This window comes from Prinia subflava, chromosome 5 (genome assembly GCF_021018805.1).
Source record: "Prinia subflava isolate CZ2003 ecotype Zambia chromosome 5, Cam_Psub_1.2, whole genome shotgun sequence".
NCBI classification, from domain to species: Eukaryota; Metazoa; Chordata; class Aves; order Passeriformes; family Cisticolidae; genus Prinia; species Prinia subflava.
This window is the reverse complement of record NC_086251.1, coordinates 43,064,303-43,081,079: the sequence shown is the minus strand read 5'-3', so window position 1 is coordinate 43,081,079 and position 16,777 is coordinate 43,064,303. Positions and strand designations below refer to the sequence as shown.

Here is a 16,777-nt window from a genome sequence, read left to right as displayed (position 1 = left end):
AAGTTTGCAGATGTTGCCAAGAATGAGGACAAACTTGGGAAACACAAGAAACAATGCAGGCTCAGATTTCTAATTCTTCTGACTATTTGGATTTACTATCACACAGACACAAATTTAGAGGCAGTTGAGATATGTGACTGTGTTCAAAGGTGTTTTGAAATAAAGAACACAAATGTAATAATCAAGTGTTGGTAGTAGTTCTGTAGTGTTGAAATCAGTTCTGTATTTTTATAGCAGCTCTCATATAAATAGATAAAAAATGTTTCCTAAGTTTTTACTAATCTGTATTACTTCCCTCCAGGGTGAGGTAGAGTAACTGTCTGCAACAGGGAGCAGGAAGCATTTAGAATGATTGTCTGTGTCTGAGCAGAAATGAGAATCTAGGTTTATAACTGCACCCACTGGAAATGTGACACTAGAAATTACACATTTTATGGAAAACTGCTCAAGGCAACTAGTGATTAAGCCATCAAGCAATCTGAAATCAAGGGATGCTCCTTCTCAGAAACACAGTTAAAATCAGGTAATTGTTAAGGGCTGTATCCAGACCACACTGCCTAGGATGGGGGGTTTGTGGTCTCTAGAATTAAAGAAACTGGGCTAGGGTGAGATGAAAGGGGAGAACACTGCTACCAAATTTTTCGTGGTTCTCTTCAACAGTGCACCCAGCCCAGCGGGGCTGCCCTTCTGCCCTTTGCTGAAAGCACAGAATGACGGTGCAGCTCTGTCCAAGTTCATGATGTAATTTTGTAAGTGCTCTCTTGCGTGTGTGTTTGTTCTCAGTAGGGTAGCTGTTTCATCCAGTGCCACCACTGTCTTGGTATTCTGAGCACATTCAGAACCCAGTCCAATTTAAATGTACCCCTGTTGTGATACCTTTATTTCTCAAACTCATCTTGAGTGTGTGGGAAGGAATCATTGAGGCCTTTGTTTTCAGTGGAGTCTGATATCTGTCAAGATCTCTGCTCCGGGCTTTCCATTAACAGCATTTACTTTACTAATCAGTTCTTTTGAGCTACAGGCATTAAGCATTTATTCAATCAACCATAATACCTGGATAGGATCTTTTACATGTTAGATTGCTGTTGTTTGCGAAGAGTGAAAAAATTGCTTGTTAAGTGGATGCCTGATGAGAGGATAAATTGCTGGCAAAGGAAGAAAAAACAGCCATGATGTAACATATCCACAGCCCATTTAGACTTTGACAGCAGCTGGATCTGAATGCTTCATCAAAAAGTGTAACATTTCCCCAGCATAAACAATTGTATCTCTGTGTTCCAGAATTTTTTTTCCTTATTCAAACTGATGCTTATTTTATGCCAGAAAGCTTGAATACTAATAACCTTAATGTTCCTTGCAGTAATATTAATTAGGCTAACATTTTCCATCTATAAAATAAAACCAACACAGTGCAGAACTTTACCATTTTAATAAGAAAATCAAAGAGCTAGTGGGACAGCAAGTCTCACCCCAGTGCAAAACCCAACTGGCAGGATTTTTCTGCTTCATACACATCCAGCTCCCAAAGAGCTGCTTTGACTCATTTAGGTGGTAGAGTAACAACTTCTGCAGAAATGTTGGAGGTGCTCCTTTGCCCAGCCTGCTTGTGGCTACCACGGGTGCTTGAACTTTGCTGAGCACATCATTTTCCTGTTGAACCAACGTGTGTGTCCCTGTATGAGCTGTTGCCCTCTGAATCTTGGCTGTAGACATCCCCAAGCGGCTGTTCATGGAGACAGCCTGCTTCCAGCAGCAGTCTCTTCCAGTGCTAGTTTTGCTGGGTCCAGTTGCCTCAGTGTGATGTTTCTGAGACATTTCTGTGGACTCCTCCACCTTTACAGAGAGTCTGGGAATACTTAATCACCTCTGGAATGATTCACAGATGTCTGGCAGATGTTATACCTGAGATTTGACATCCACCTCCATTTCAGACACCACTGTGTGTAGGGCCAATGCTGAGGCAGACGTCTGCCTGCACTCATGCCTCATTGAAGTGAAATCTGCCGTTTCTGTGTTCTGCCCTGGGATAAATCCTCTAGAACTGGAATTTCCCCATTTCCCAGAAAATGGAGAGCCACAGAACCACGAGTACTTCACAGGTAGGGAAAAGAACAGAAGCTACCTGTAGGTCTTCAGGTCTTCTTCTCTTTAGACCTGCTGCCTACCTCTAGAGGTCCTGGGGTCCCTCTGTGTAGTATTTCAGTCTCCTGCAGTGTCTTCTGAGAGAGACAGTGAACTGCTCATTACTCCTCAGCCATTGGTTTCCCTACATCTTGCAGTGCCTCCATTTTAAACACAATTTACTCAGAGTACTTAAAAAAATGTCAGAATAGCAGTCTTATATCAGTCATCAGATTTACAAGAGACTGGTGAAAGTTTTCAGCAGGGACAAATAGACTCTTGTCTCCTATGTAAGCTTCACTGGAGCTTGGAGAGTGAGAAACATCTAAACAAAGATTTGATGCCTTCAGGTATTTTCTGAGGTCTGAAACATCATATAGAAGAGTATTTACTGTTAATTTAGCACAGACCACTAGGGGCAAAATCTTTTGAAAATCAGAAACAGGATGACAAAATTACAATGCACCACAACTTATAGAGGAATCTGATGTCTAGGATCCAGGGTAAAAAGTCCCAAGATTAGAATTTTAGCATGTAGAAAACTTTTAATATGTAATTAATTATAATTAAGGAATGGAATGCAATACATGTTATATTCTCAGAGGGTGATTTTCTGGCCTAGGACCTAAATCTTAGAGATTCTAGATATCTAACTGCTGAGTGCAAGATCAGTAAAAGCTACAGAAACCTGGTATCTTTAAGTATGTAACTAAAATGAGATTAATTTAATCTAACATCCCCCTCCTTTGAAATTAGTAACAAAACTTCTATTATCATCAAGAACTGATAATCAAGAGATAATTCTGTTTTATTACTTGGTAACTGAGACTCAGAGATTAAAGCAAGATTTTCTAAGTGATGAGAACTCTCCCAACTGTTGTCCTTATGAGATGTCTGAGAATTTTACTGCTGTGTTTTTCAGTGCCAAAATAGTTTTGAAACTTCCCTGCATTGCCTTAAACTCAGTAGGTGCAGAGCACCACAAAATATTGTGTTTGTGTCCTCTGTTTGACCTGAGCATGATTTCTGTCTCTCAGAGAACACACTTGCTTGGGTCATACAATGTTGAATACATTCCAAAGGGTACAGATAAAACAGTCTCTTCCACGTGGATTAAACCCTTTTGCTTCCCGCTTCCACCCCCTTCAAAATTTTAAACTGGGAAACAGCAATCAGAAAGGAACCAGACCCACTTTAAGGGAGATTCTTTTAGTGTGTAAAAAATAGGGTAAAATAGATACTGATGTGATTTTGAGTAAAGGTAATTGAAAAATAGTGGCAGCAAACTGAGAAATTGAACAAAAAATATGAGAGGAAAGGGGTTTTTAATACAGCACATATGTGCTGATGCTGTGCTTTATCTAGTAGAAATTAATGAATCATATGGAAAGATAGCTACTCATTGCAGATGAATATATATTTCAACAATTAAACAATTATTATTTTTTACCTACAGCAGTAGTAAAGAACAAAGGCTGTGGAACCCAGTCTGTGTGGGGATGTCAGTGAGTGCATCAAAAGCAAACTCATGGACACATATTCTCTGCAAAAGGAAGGACACTGTTCTCCTGTTGTTGCTGGCACTGCTTCAGATCTGCATTTCTTCACATGTTCCCAGCCAAACAAGGCAAGACTTCATAAATACATAGATGATCTGGATGCACCAGAAAAGAGGGAGCAAACAGAGACCATTATGTCTGTATCCATCTGAGGACTGGTGGAGCAGGGAGCAGAGGTGTTGCAAGGCAGATTTCAAACCTTTAGTAGTCTTGGGTTCCTGCCTAGTTTTTGACTAAGATATAAAGGATTTGTACAGAAGAACATCCAAGCAAAAATCATGATCCCATCCCCTCCCTGTGATCACCTGAATCCCAAACTATGTAAGAAGCACTGCAGAGCGCAGTAGTGGCTCAGCCAAGTCAGAAATAGTCCTTGCCTCAGCCATTTGGCCGAGTTTATTGAAATTTTTACATTTAGCAGCAGGACCAAGCCCTGACAACAAAGAATTCAGGCAGGAAGAAGACTGGGAGTCACTGCAGAGCTGGAAGGTTCTGAGAGATTACTCCTGCTAGACTACTGGGAGGGTGACTGGAGGGTTTCAGCTCACAGCACTTTATGAAAGCAAACCTATTAATGCTTTCTGACTATTAATTCTGTGCAATGTCAATGAAACATTGAACACCTCACTGTCCTAGCAATAACAAAAGGGGAAGCAAAGGAACATGATTCTATGTTTTTGTGATTCTTACCCACAAATTATTGAATTTGCAGCTATAATATCTTACCTAAGAAAACTTCAAACCAGACACGAGATTTTAATTTCAATTTGTCACATTCTTTTAGCAGATTTTATTCAATTATTTTTTCCATCAATTAAGAAGATTTATGAATATGTTTTCCCTTATGTGATGTTTGTCAAGTAAATTATTCATTAGTTTTCCCTCAGCCAGAAAATTATTTGTGAACCATCATTTCCCTTTTTGTTGTTCATCCTGCTTAGATTTCTGAAATGGTGACAGAGTTTATGTGCTTGATGGATGTGGTTTGTTTTCTTCATAATTTTTACATAACCAAATACACTTTTTATAGGCATTCAAACTCACAGTTAACTAGTTGAACAGTTGCACATAGTAAAGAACACTTGTGAGATCTCACCTTTAGTCCAGGTTTTTAGTCAATACTGTGTTCTGCAAAGGTGAAGTGTTAAGTGGTGTGTTACTGCTCACTCATCTAACCTTAAAGATTTGAAACACCACTGAAGAAGCAGTGCACCTTAACTCTCAACTTGCATAACGCTCACCCTAACACCAGGCTGCAGTTTTCATTTCATGACTCCTAGAGCTTTGAATAACAGAGGCTGAAGGGCACCTCCACCTGCAATACTGTGGTAGTTAAGGTGATCTTGAATTTTCAAAGTCCTTATTTGTTGCTGTCTCAGACAGGTGGTGGAGGATCTTGTACAAGTTACAGCTACAAGACTGTATCACTGGATTGTTGGTAGCAATGAACCAAAATGTCCATCCCTAGGATGCCTTTAATGCAATTGCTGACCTACTTTATGGAACTCAGCAATGCAAGGTAAGAGGGGTAATAATTTTTCCAATAATACAGCCAAGGTTTGAGTTTGGCACAGAAGAACTGAGATGAATGGGTGTTGTTATTTATCTGCATCATCCATGTGACATCAGGTATTGTCCTCCTGTCCAGTCCTAGGGGACAAGCACTTGACTAGAACAGGGGATGGTTCACACTGAATCAGCACTGGACTGCTGGCAGACTAAATGGAGGAGCCATATGGGGTGATGGTGGCAAGTTTAATTTGCCCTTTGCATTGTTGTAAACCATTCTGGGTCTCCAGGCAGTGGTAAAGTGCTACCCAGCTGACAACAGGGGGAAAAGGGGGCCTGGTACAAGTAAGTCAGAAGTGAAGAAAAATAAAATGGCTGGAATCATTTGTGCCTATCTCCATTTGATTGATTCTCAAAGCGTGTCCCATTCCAAACATTTTTTCAATAATTTAGCTGTTTCTATTGTTCTTGCTACAGCTACTGTTTTTCTGTTCCTTCTTGCTGCAGTGGATCCAAGTCTGTTTTTAACTTCTACTGCTGCGGAGTTTATCTCCAGTGCTCATATGAGAACATTAAAAGAGCATGACATGGGTGTGCATGTGGAAATGATCAGTAATCTTTAGCCTGCAATAGCAGAACTCTCTTATCTCACAACGAGGGAGGAGGGAATGAAATTGGATTTCCTGCTCCTCATGACAGTTTCTATAGCTGTGCTGTGGTAACCCCTTCGGATACGATGCTGCACAGCTAACCTAAGCTGCTTTTCTCACTGGGAGCAGCTGCCAGTTTCTCTTCAAAACTGGGATGTGAAACCTATGTATAGAATTTTCCCTCTTGATTTATAATTTTCTGACTCATCTTATGTAAAGTTTTCTCTACATTTGTGCCTCACAAGAATACACTTGAAGTAATAAAGAGAAGAGCCCCAGTTCTTTGCAAGAACAATGTAAAAAGCATTATTGCAATTGTGACTTTAGCTTTTGTCTGGAGAGAGAAACCAAGAGCAGATGTTCTGTTTGACAATAACTGACAGTGAATTAGCCATGTATGGTGTGTCTTGAAAGTGCTGTGATGCAAAACAGGCACTGTGCTCACCCCAACCCTCAGCAATGTGCTCAGAGCATTGGCAGAAGAGGAGCAACCAGATATTTGTAGTGGTGGAACATGAGACAGGGAAGCTGCAGCTTGCAAATCTATTTGTTGGAGGCAGCTCTCAGTCAGGTGCAATCCATGGGATCGTTCTCCTTTCTGTTTTTTGAGGCAGTGTTCTTTGGGGCTTGGAAATGGGAGGCATGAAGAAAGTTCAGCTCAGTCTAGATTATGTCTTAAACTAATCTATTCCTTCACTTCTTGCCTTCTACTCAAATCATTCTCACCTTCACTTGTGTGAGGTGAGAGTGAATCCTTTGTCTTATCCTTTCTGTGTCATGTTTTTTATTGAGAGTGAGAGCCTTCCACCCTTTTTACTGCTTTTTGTGTTGCTATGGCAATGGTGAGGTGAGGCCCTAGCTTCTTGTCTGGTTAAATGTAATTTTAATTGCTTCAATAAATGTATTTTAAAAATATACAGTGAAGGCTAATGTTAATGTTATAGTTATGTTACATCACATGTAATAAAGATAAAAATAAATGTTAATGTAAACTTATCTTTAACTGGTTTTGAAGCTGGTGATTTAGCTTTCAGCACTCTGCCTTTCAGGCTGTGGCAGGGCTGATTGCTTTGGGTAAACACTTGTCTTCAGCTGAAGCCATGGGTAAATAGGATTGGAAAGATGTGCCTGGGCCATTGAATTCAGTTCCTTAGGATTGCAGGTGACTGTAAAATAGGCATTTAGCCTAGAGTGATGAACAGAGCATCTGGATCACGTGATATTCCAGAAAAGCCCTTGGAGTATACTTCAAAATCCTGTAACAGAGTTAAAAACTTTGTCTGCAGAGTGCTGTTAGGAAGAGGGCAAGAGATAGGGCTATTGTTGATGTTCTATATTTCCATGATTGTCCTACCCTACAGAGCACCAGGAAATCCTATGCCATGGCAATAGAATGCATTTTAAAGGCCTTTGGGAGAACATTTTAGTGGCAACTGCTTTTGTTCTTTTCACACGTGAAGAGTGAAATATGAGTTGAAACAGGCGTGGTAGTGTCACCTTCTGACGAGATGCTGACGTCTGGCAGTGGACCTGTACACTCCATCTCTATATCCCATATTTTTTCCTAACAGAGTTGCGGGAAGGGATAGAAGAGAACTGCAAAATTGGTTTGGAAGTAGGAGAAAACATCCTGCAGCGAAAAAGCTACAAAATTGGTATGTTTGAATTATTAAAAAGCGTTAAAGGAAGCTTGGACAGAGTGAATAAATATCTTCCTAAAGAGAAAATACCATATACCAAAAGGGCCTTTTATTTAGCAGAGAGGACTCAAGACCAGGCATATCCAAACTGGATATAAACCAGATTAAGCTTGAAGACAGACTAATCAGACACAAAGAAAGTCTCCAGCAAGTCTTCAAATGAGCACTGGCAACTTTCCAGAGAAATTATTCCCGTTTTACACAAGCTGGTGGGCAGCAAAGGGCAGCAGAAGGGGAAATTCTGTGACATTTTATATACAGATATACCTACACTGTTTATATGCTCACATAAGCACACACACATACAGGGCAGAATTGATGACTTATTATGCTTTTCTGGCTCTAGACTCCAAGGCAGTGATGTGTGTGGCAGTACTGAATTTACTGTTTATAAACTTCTTCCAGAAGTCTTCTTAAAATAAGGAGGGTAGAAAGCAATTATAAGTTTTGTTGAAACCAATTATAATTTTTGTTGCTAAAGCTCTGTTAGATTCTGAAGCAATTATAAGAGAATTTGAATTATAATGCAAGTGTACAGTGGTTAGCTTTGATATGTGAAGGAAACATGGTTTCTAGTAATGGAACAATGTTGGCAATTAAACCTTGCGGTGCACAAAATGTTTGTAAACGAGATAAAGGATGTGTGTTGGTTGCAAGGGTCTTTATATGCCATTAGTGAAGTCTCCTTGAGTTTTGAAAAGTTTGACATAACCACTTTTTCGTGGAGAATATATAAAATACAATTTTAAAGTTCTAGATTAAAGCATATTATGTAGATGCGATAACTAACCAGTGGACACAGTGTACAAATCTGTCTCATTTTCTAAGTGTAAGTCTCATATTCTATAGAAAAAAAACCCTTAGAAAAATGGTTTGTAATAATAAGAATTTTTACTAATACTTTTGCTAATATCAATATTTAGAAGTATAAGCATGACACAAAGTTTGGTTTTGCAAGAAGTTTAATTTGACTTATTATTTACTATAAATATATTGATAAATAATATATAATTATTGTCTCTATACAAATTACATATTTATATTAAATTATAACCTAATTTTTGCAAAGTGTTTTTTCTTTGTCTTGGTCATGCCCAAGTTTATTAATTGAAAATGTTAAACTTATGTTATTCTGCAGATCTGCCCTGTTTCCTGCAATAATTTGATAATTTCTGTGTTTTCCAAGGCTTTAGAAGAGTTAATGTTGAATAGTTCTTAGGGTCTGGTGATAGTATAATGTAAAAACAAAGTTAACCAATTTAAAAAGTTTTAATGGAGAAGCATACATCATCTGTTATAATTTAATATTTTTTAAATTAGCAGTTAGAAGAAGAGAACTAATTAACGAGCCATTTTAGGTGACTTGCCAACACAGAGCCTGATTGTGCTTTCCCCTGGTGCTGGCTCAACCTTTCTGCAGTGCAGGAGGAGGTGTGTGGCATCCCAGGAATACCCTGGGAGTGCAGGGCTCCCAGGTAAGGGCTGGGGCTGCCAGAAAGAGCCATTTGTGACCCCCTTCCTGAATTCCCAGCATAAAAGAGATCTGTGGAGATGCAGAGTGTACCTGTCTGTTAAAATGAGCTATCATGGTGGTTTCAAGAAGTTAATGTTGCATTGAACAGCACTAATTTGATGAGTATGACATGAGCTTTTCAATTTGCATTGAGTCATTGCCTTGCAGCTGCATCCTAACCCCTAAAAACTATGGGTGCCTAATAAATCACAGGAGCCAAAGTAGCAGCTTTAGAATTTGCAGTACCTCCTAATCCTAGTAAAACAGTCTTGAAGTAGGCTGAATATCTAATGGTGAATGATTTTGAGATCTGTTTTATCTGTCTTTTAGTTCATAAAAAGCCTACGAAAACCTTGGGAGCCTTTTAAACTTGGTTTTATTAATAATTATTTCCTGACTCCTTTCTTTCAGTAATTTTTGATTTGTCTTATGGACGAGGTTGCAGATCCTTTGATGATCAATTCAGAAGTAATAAGATATATGTATTAAAGTGTACCTTTAATTATGAACAGCTCTTCCTGGTTAAATCTCTGCCTTCCTCTGAATTAGGTTAATAAACTTCTTATTAATTTTGGAATAACAGCATCTGCTTATTACAAGTAAATAAGAAATGAATATGACATTTATCTAGGAGTAAAGCATATGGACAAAATCTGTGGATCACAGATTTGGGTCTAGACTGGCTTCTGATGTTATCTAACTGCAAGAATGCACAAAGCCCATTTTTTTAATGTCACTGCTTCCTCATATGTGAGATGAAAAACTCATGATTCTAACATCTTTTCTCAAACACTTTGAGATTTTAAAGTGGATTACATCCATTGTGATTTCTACCTGCAGATGATGATCGACATCCTAACCTTTGGGACTCAACTTTATGAATTTGACTTTTGTTTTTTAATGTCAGACCTTCATTGTTACTCTTAAAATTTCTTGCTATAATTTCCTGGTGCAGTCCATATTTGTAAACTGAAATTTGAAGCCTGATATCAAACTTGTCTGTTCAAAAAGATTCCTCTTTTGTGAGGTTTGAGATGCCTACCTCAAAAGCAGAAAACAAAATTTGAGCATCTGTGTCCAGTTTCTGCTAAAAACACTAAAAAAGACTGTTCTTTCTGTGGGGTTGGTAAGTGTAATCAGATCAGACAACGTGATGTGTAGTTGCTTGTATACTTGCAGAATACTTTTACAGAGGCGTTATATTACTGAAGAATATTTATTCATCAAAATATTCTTTAATAGAAGACTTTGACAAAGTCAGAGCTAAACCAAGAGCACTGAGAAAGTCTTCATATGCTTTTTATGCTTCATATACTTGGGAGGTGTGCCTTAGTGGATCTCAGCTCAGTTGCAGTGGGCAGTGCCCTGTGTCACAAACACGTCACCTGCAAGAGGGCACTCTGTACGGGTCCCAGTTTACTCTCTGTGATGTTCAAGAGACACATGTGATTTAAATTAGGTGAATATTAATAACCTGGTTATTATTATTCTAAGGTTGAGAAACCCTGAAACAGCACTTGATCACAAAAAATTTGTCCCAGGTGACTTGATGCGCTTCATAAGGCGCCTTGATCCCTTCAGCAGCCTGGAGAAATGTGGTGTTAGTGTCATGTGTCGATTCTGCAGTCTGCAGTACGTGTGAAAGAAAACAAAAGGAGTGAACCCATCCCCCTCCCCCCAAACAGCTCTCTATTACATCGTTAAAGTTCACTGTCTTTGCCTGAGACTTGAGACCCAGACAAAAACATCTATTAACATTCTGAAGGCACATTTGTGAACGGCAGAACTATTTCACTCAGTGCCTTGACTAAATTATCTTTGCACAAATTACATTTTTTCCCTAATCACCTCGGGTACTTCACTTGGAAGGCTTCCTACTTTTCTGCATCCAACTGTCAGGTATTACTTAGAAAAGCTTCACACCAAACTCGTTTTGGGTGACGTCTGGAGTAAAAGGCCACTAATTCAGCCTGCTGCTGTGAGCCCACCTCTGGGCCTTTAGCTGTCAGGAACCTTGCTTGTTTCTCAGCTCATATTTGATATGATGGAAAACCTGTGAGACTACCTTGTGCTTTTCTAGCATCTGAAGCACATTCAGGCTGGATTTAGTAATTATCCCGAACCCTTGCCTATATCTTACATGGAGATGCAAATAAACAGCCCACGCCAACATTCACAGGGCTGTTATGTCAAACAGGTGCTGGGGTCCTGGGTGGGGTGTACCAGGGCAGATCAGTTTACATGGCTTACAGTATGCATCATTACCCTCTTACTTGGATACCATGGCTCCAGGCAGGCACATGGTTTTTCTTGGCTTCAGGCAGGAATGAGGTGTTTTCTTTCTGCCTGTGCTTATTGACTTATGCAAACTTAAGATTCTTGAGTTATTAAGTTAATTTCAACACGAGTCTCCTGATTTCTAGATAAAATACTCAAGCACCAAGGCAAACCCTGCAGAGATTAACTTATGATTTAGCAGAATGCTGAAGTCTCTCTTGCTTGAGGGATACATGGAAACTCAGAATCCCAGACTCGAATCACTGTGCTGCTGACTATGCAAGTGGAGCTTTGTTTTGTAAAAATGAAAAATGTGGAGAAAAAAAAAAGAAAAAAGAAAAAAAAGAAAAAAGAAAAAAAAATCTGAGGCTACTAAAATATCTGTGAGAGAAGCTAATTTCCAATTCCTGACCCACAGAAGTCTCTACCATCATACAGTTTCTGGATAAAACGCAGAACAATCCAGGGAATAAAGACCAGACAGCAGAGCAACAGGTCATCAATAAAACCATGTCAACAGCTTCCTAAACATGGGAACCATTAGGCACCTGTGCAATAATTGGGCACCATGAGTGGCATTCCCACATGTAAGGCAGCTAAAACACTGGCTTTGAAGCTGTGGGCTTGATAAGCAGACAGTGAGGTGGGTTGAACACTGGCTTAACAGCTGTACCTAGAGGATGGTGGCCAGTGCTGTGACATCTCCTTAGAGGCTAAGGGCCAGCAGTGGGGGAATCCTGTGGGTCAGTGCTGGGTCTAGCCCTGTTCTCATCAATGTACATAAATACAAAAGGGAGGGTGTAAAGGAGATGGAGCTGGGCTCTTTTCACGGACAGGACAGGACAAAACAGTGTCAGTTCATCTGAATTCAGGCCACACTGACCAGTCTGGGCTCTGTAAGGTATCTGGTTGTGGGGGATGCCTGGCTCTGCACATCAGGCTTAGGAAGAACATAGAAATGGCTGAAGCCAGGTGAGATGGCAGAACCTTAGCTCTGTTTTAAAGGGAAATTTATCTGTTGACAGCAAATGTTGGTTTGTATTTTTTCCCCATCCTTTTGTTAAAAGACTCCTATTTTATACAGCAGACAAATTAAATGGCCTCAAAGTCTTATACTTCTAAAAGGACAGTTGACATACCTGCAGAAAAGTATGTTCCAGACTCCAGATTTCCTTCCCTCCCAACCCTCAGCTACTTTAACCATGAGATGATTCAGCCTCTAACTCATTCATTGCCTAAAAAACATAAAGAAGAAGTTTTGTGTTAATCACTGTCAGCAAGTGCTGAGATCTGAGTGCTGACAGGGTTTTTTAAGGCATAGCCTACCTACATAGGCCTATCAAGATGTCTTTGGAGATTTATCTTGGGTATGGAAAATAGGATAGTCTAGGAATCTGGGCTGGCCCATTTAGGGAATGAAAATAATTTGTGATTGAGAGATGCACATACAGGGATATAAGTGTAGATCTGTATTTTAATGTGAACGAATAAACAGTCAGCACTATAATAATCTGTAAGGCATTTGATCCCAATAAACCATCTTAATCCTTAGGGCTATTCTGGCAGTAAGAGATAACTGCACAGAAATAGAAATGTTCTTAGCATAAAGCTCACATATCCATGTTTACTCTGTGGTTTAGACAGTTTCAGACCCTTTTCCCCTCCTTCCCAAAACTGATGAGCACTTCATTTGTACAGTCTGCTAGTTCCCTGCTTCACTAGCCTTTCAATTTGGATTTGTTTTATTTCCAGAAAGGGCCAAGACAAAAGGAAAATCAAGTCATAAAGAAGTGCTTAGGACTAATGCTACCCCACTGGCATGCCCTCTGCTTCAATAAAGTTTCACTGTGATTTTGGTTTTAATAGCCGTGCATGTGGTCCTGCACTGTGTGGGAGGATGCATTTCCACATCTCTGCTCTTGACAAGCCTCTGAGCTCAATGTTCTTGTGGCTGGCTCCTGGCTGCTGCACTGTCTTCATTGTTGCCTGCATTGCAGACAAAGGGCTACAGCTTAGAAATGCAGAGACAGTGAATCCTAGGCAGTGAAGTGCTAAAACTTATTTAATTTGTTGTCATTACTAAAGACTGAATGATGCTTATGAAAGGGTAGGAGCAAGAGCACATTGTACCTCCAAAAAATGGGTAGTGCCACTGCAGGTTATGTGACCATAATTTTTTTATAATCTTCAAGTCAGCACTTGCTCCTCTACTTTTGGTGTCCTGGCATCTAAAGACACTTGAGGTCTGTCTGGCATTTCATGAACATACAGACCTTGTCAGAGGTGCAGATGTGTAGTGCTGCTGCTACTGGTCTAGTACTAGTGCTCTGCTGGCCTAACTGTGTGGCAGACATGAAAAGAGGACTATTACTTGTAGCTCAGAAATCCCCTGAATAAAGGTGGAAATTGAAATTGTTCTGTAAGTGGGATTTTGTGTGTGTGTGTGTGTTTTTGTTTGTTTGTTTGTTTTTAATTGATCAATTAATTTGCAAAATCTTTCTAGGTTAGATGGGTGAATGGTCATTAGGTGCCAGGTTTTGACTCAGCTCAAGGTTGCTTGCTAGGTAAGCTGAAGCCAATTGTCCCCCCCACAAATAACAAGCTCGGGTTAAGAGTTCAGCACAAATGTTGCCATGTAATGGCATTAAAATAATACACATGTATTTGGGTTGTGGAGTCTTCAAGGTCTGGAAATGGAATTTGAGTTCCCTCTGTTATGCAAATACCAGCAAAAGCATTAACCTAGCTGGGAACTACTCTAATTGGGGTAAAACAACCATTTTGCATCCATATTTCACATCTAGTGGTAGCTTTGAATTGCTTTTATAAACAAGAATTTCTAGTTCTACTTCATATTTTTTGACAAGGATGTGTAACAATTTTAGCTTCAACAAAGCTGGTGCCACTGCAACGAATGATCCTTAGTATATGGGATACATTAGGTCACACTATTGATTGAGAATTTGAGGAAATTTGAGGAGGGAAGTATTTATCCCTTAATTTATGTATGGAAATCAGGACCTGGCTTCAGATTTGCACATAGTTTCCCTTTATCGTTTTTTTTGATCAGTGACAAAGCATTTCTTAGCTTCAGTAATAAGTGTTTAAGCTGCAATATATCTTAATGCTAAACAGTATTGTCTGATGTTCACCCTGGATGTGCATCTTAACTGCAAGAGTCCATGCTTTTGCTAAGTGCAACAGTCCTGTTGATGGATTTGCCTTACATTTTCCCAGACGTACTGTATAGGCAGCTTATTTTCTCCCATTGCTGAGCAAATTAGTCAATGAGAAACCAATACTATGAAGTGAAATCAGCTATGAAAAAAGAATTGTAAATCTTTTTATTCGTAGAATAAGAATTGTAAATTTATTTGTAGGTCTCTTTCTGTAGAAGAAATCTTGATATTATGAACACTTAAAATGAATTTTGTTTTTGTGGGCCCAGAAACATCAGGAGAACAGAGGAACCTTTGAGGTACTTGAGAATTACTATACTCTCAATCCTTGTGTTAAAAAGGCTTTGAGGGAGCGGAAACAGTCCTTCAGAAACTTTCCCTGTTACAAAACAAGCCTTTATGGTGCATACCATAATTGTTATTCTTTATGATCATAATGTGGCTAATATTTAAAAAAGTAAATCAGTGAACACCATGAGGTAAGGTAAAAAAGGAAAAATCCAAATAGTTTTTATAGCAAAACGTGGGGCGATTCAGACACTTATAGAAAGGGAGCACTCTGTTTACTATAAGGAAGCTTTGCCATTAGCTTCAAAGGAAGTTTCAGTAGGTTCTGAATGTCTGTAAGAGTTATGACTCAATTTATCCAGATAACAATATCTTTGTTATCTAAAATCTTGGCAACACTATGTGTTTCAGTGCAGACTGTGAGAGATAACAATCAACTTCAACTCTCACTGACCCAGGAGGGCTGTGGTATGGTATTTATTCTTACTTCCTATAATTACATGTAATAAAATTGCGTTGTCATTGGTGTCATTGTAATTGGTGTAAAAAGTTGTTTATAGCAAAATATTACAGATGCAGGCAGTGATTTTCTGCAGGAGCTCGCAGATGGTGAAGCTAGACTCTGGCAGATTAGTACTGCCAGAACAGAGTACTTGCACAGCACAAGAACAAGTAAGTTCATAATGCACACGGGAGAAAAGGGCTTGATTAACAGACTAGAAGCTGCTTTGGATGTTCAAATGCATGCATGTGCCTGTGTATTTACCAGTATGTATAAATCCAGGACATTTAAAATAAACAGTTAGAAATGTAAACGTTTCCATTTTTTAAATGGTTCGTTCTTAGTTAAAAGTGTTTTATTCTCTTTTTAGAAGCTCCTGGATTTACGCCATTTGTTCTAAGTTTTCTTAGCCAAATCAAATCAAGCCAGCTCTTGATTTGGAGAAGCTAGTGTTAATGGGAGGACCGCACGTGTTATACCTCTGGCAGGGCCACAGTGTACTTTGGAGGCATGAGTAAAGTGGGAGAGTCTGGAAGCTTTGAGGGCTAATCTGTTTACAACCATGGATTTTCTATATAACCACAGGCAAATCTATTTGTCTTTATTTCCATCCTTGCACAGGGGAGACACTAGTATCAGCTCAAGAGGGAACCACAGATGTAAATGTTTTTGATTCAGAGAATAGGCAGAAATGAATAATCATATGATGTAGAAGAAGTGGTAGAGATCAAATACTTAGAGAATTCAAGTAGACCTACTGGAAGTGTCCTGCATACTATATGTAAACTCCAGTGCATGATGCATGTGGACAAAAGGGCCTGATTCAAGTTCCATAAAGAGTTTTAGCCCTGGTGCAGCTCAGTTAAGTATTCTTGGTTTTGGAAATCAGCATCCTGTTCCTCACCTGCTGCTTTACTAGGTGCATGGCTGGGCACTGCATGCAGGCTCTGTTTTTCTGTCTTCACCTGTTCCTACAAAAAGCTCTTGGAAGCTGTTCCTCAGAAGGGAGACCCCATAACCTTGTGAGTGATTCTCTCTTTTATCTCTTTCCCCACATAACTAAAGACTTGCTGTTACCATCACTTGATAGTAGTAGCAACTTTAAATTACTGGTCCAGGCTGCAAAACTGAAAACTGTGAGAACCATGTGCATCAAAGAGGTCATGCAGATCCAATTACAAATGGTTTACAGAGCATTCACATTTCCACTTTTGTTTCTGTGGTGTGATTCAGTCCTGTTTTGTTGTTCTGTATTTTAACACTTTATGTAAGTATTCTTGAAATCCAAATGTTGAGTGAGTTTTTTCATAGTGTTTCAAAGGCTTTGGCAGCATTATTAAATGTATATATATAATTCTTTTCCAGTGAGTTTAATTTTCCATGTGCACCAGCCAAAGCTGTTAGGCATAGTGCCCAGCTTAAGAGCCATTGAAGAAAAGCATGCCTTAAGTTTTTCCAGCTGCTTGTTCAGGATTTTTC

At 39.3% G+C, this 16,777-nt stretch overlaps 1 long non-coding RNA gene across 1 annotated transcript in view; it reads left to right on the top strand.

Annotated features, from left to right (window-relative positions):
- Positions 1–16,777, top strand: part of LOC134551452 (uncharacterized) — a 62,053-nt gene that overhangs the window by 41,825 nt on the left and 3,451 nt on the right. The window lies entirely within an intron of this gene.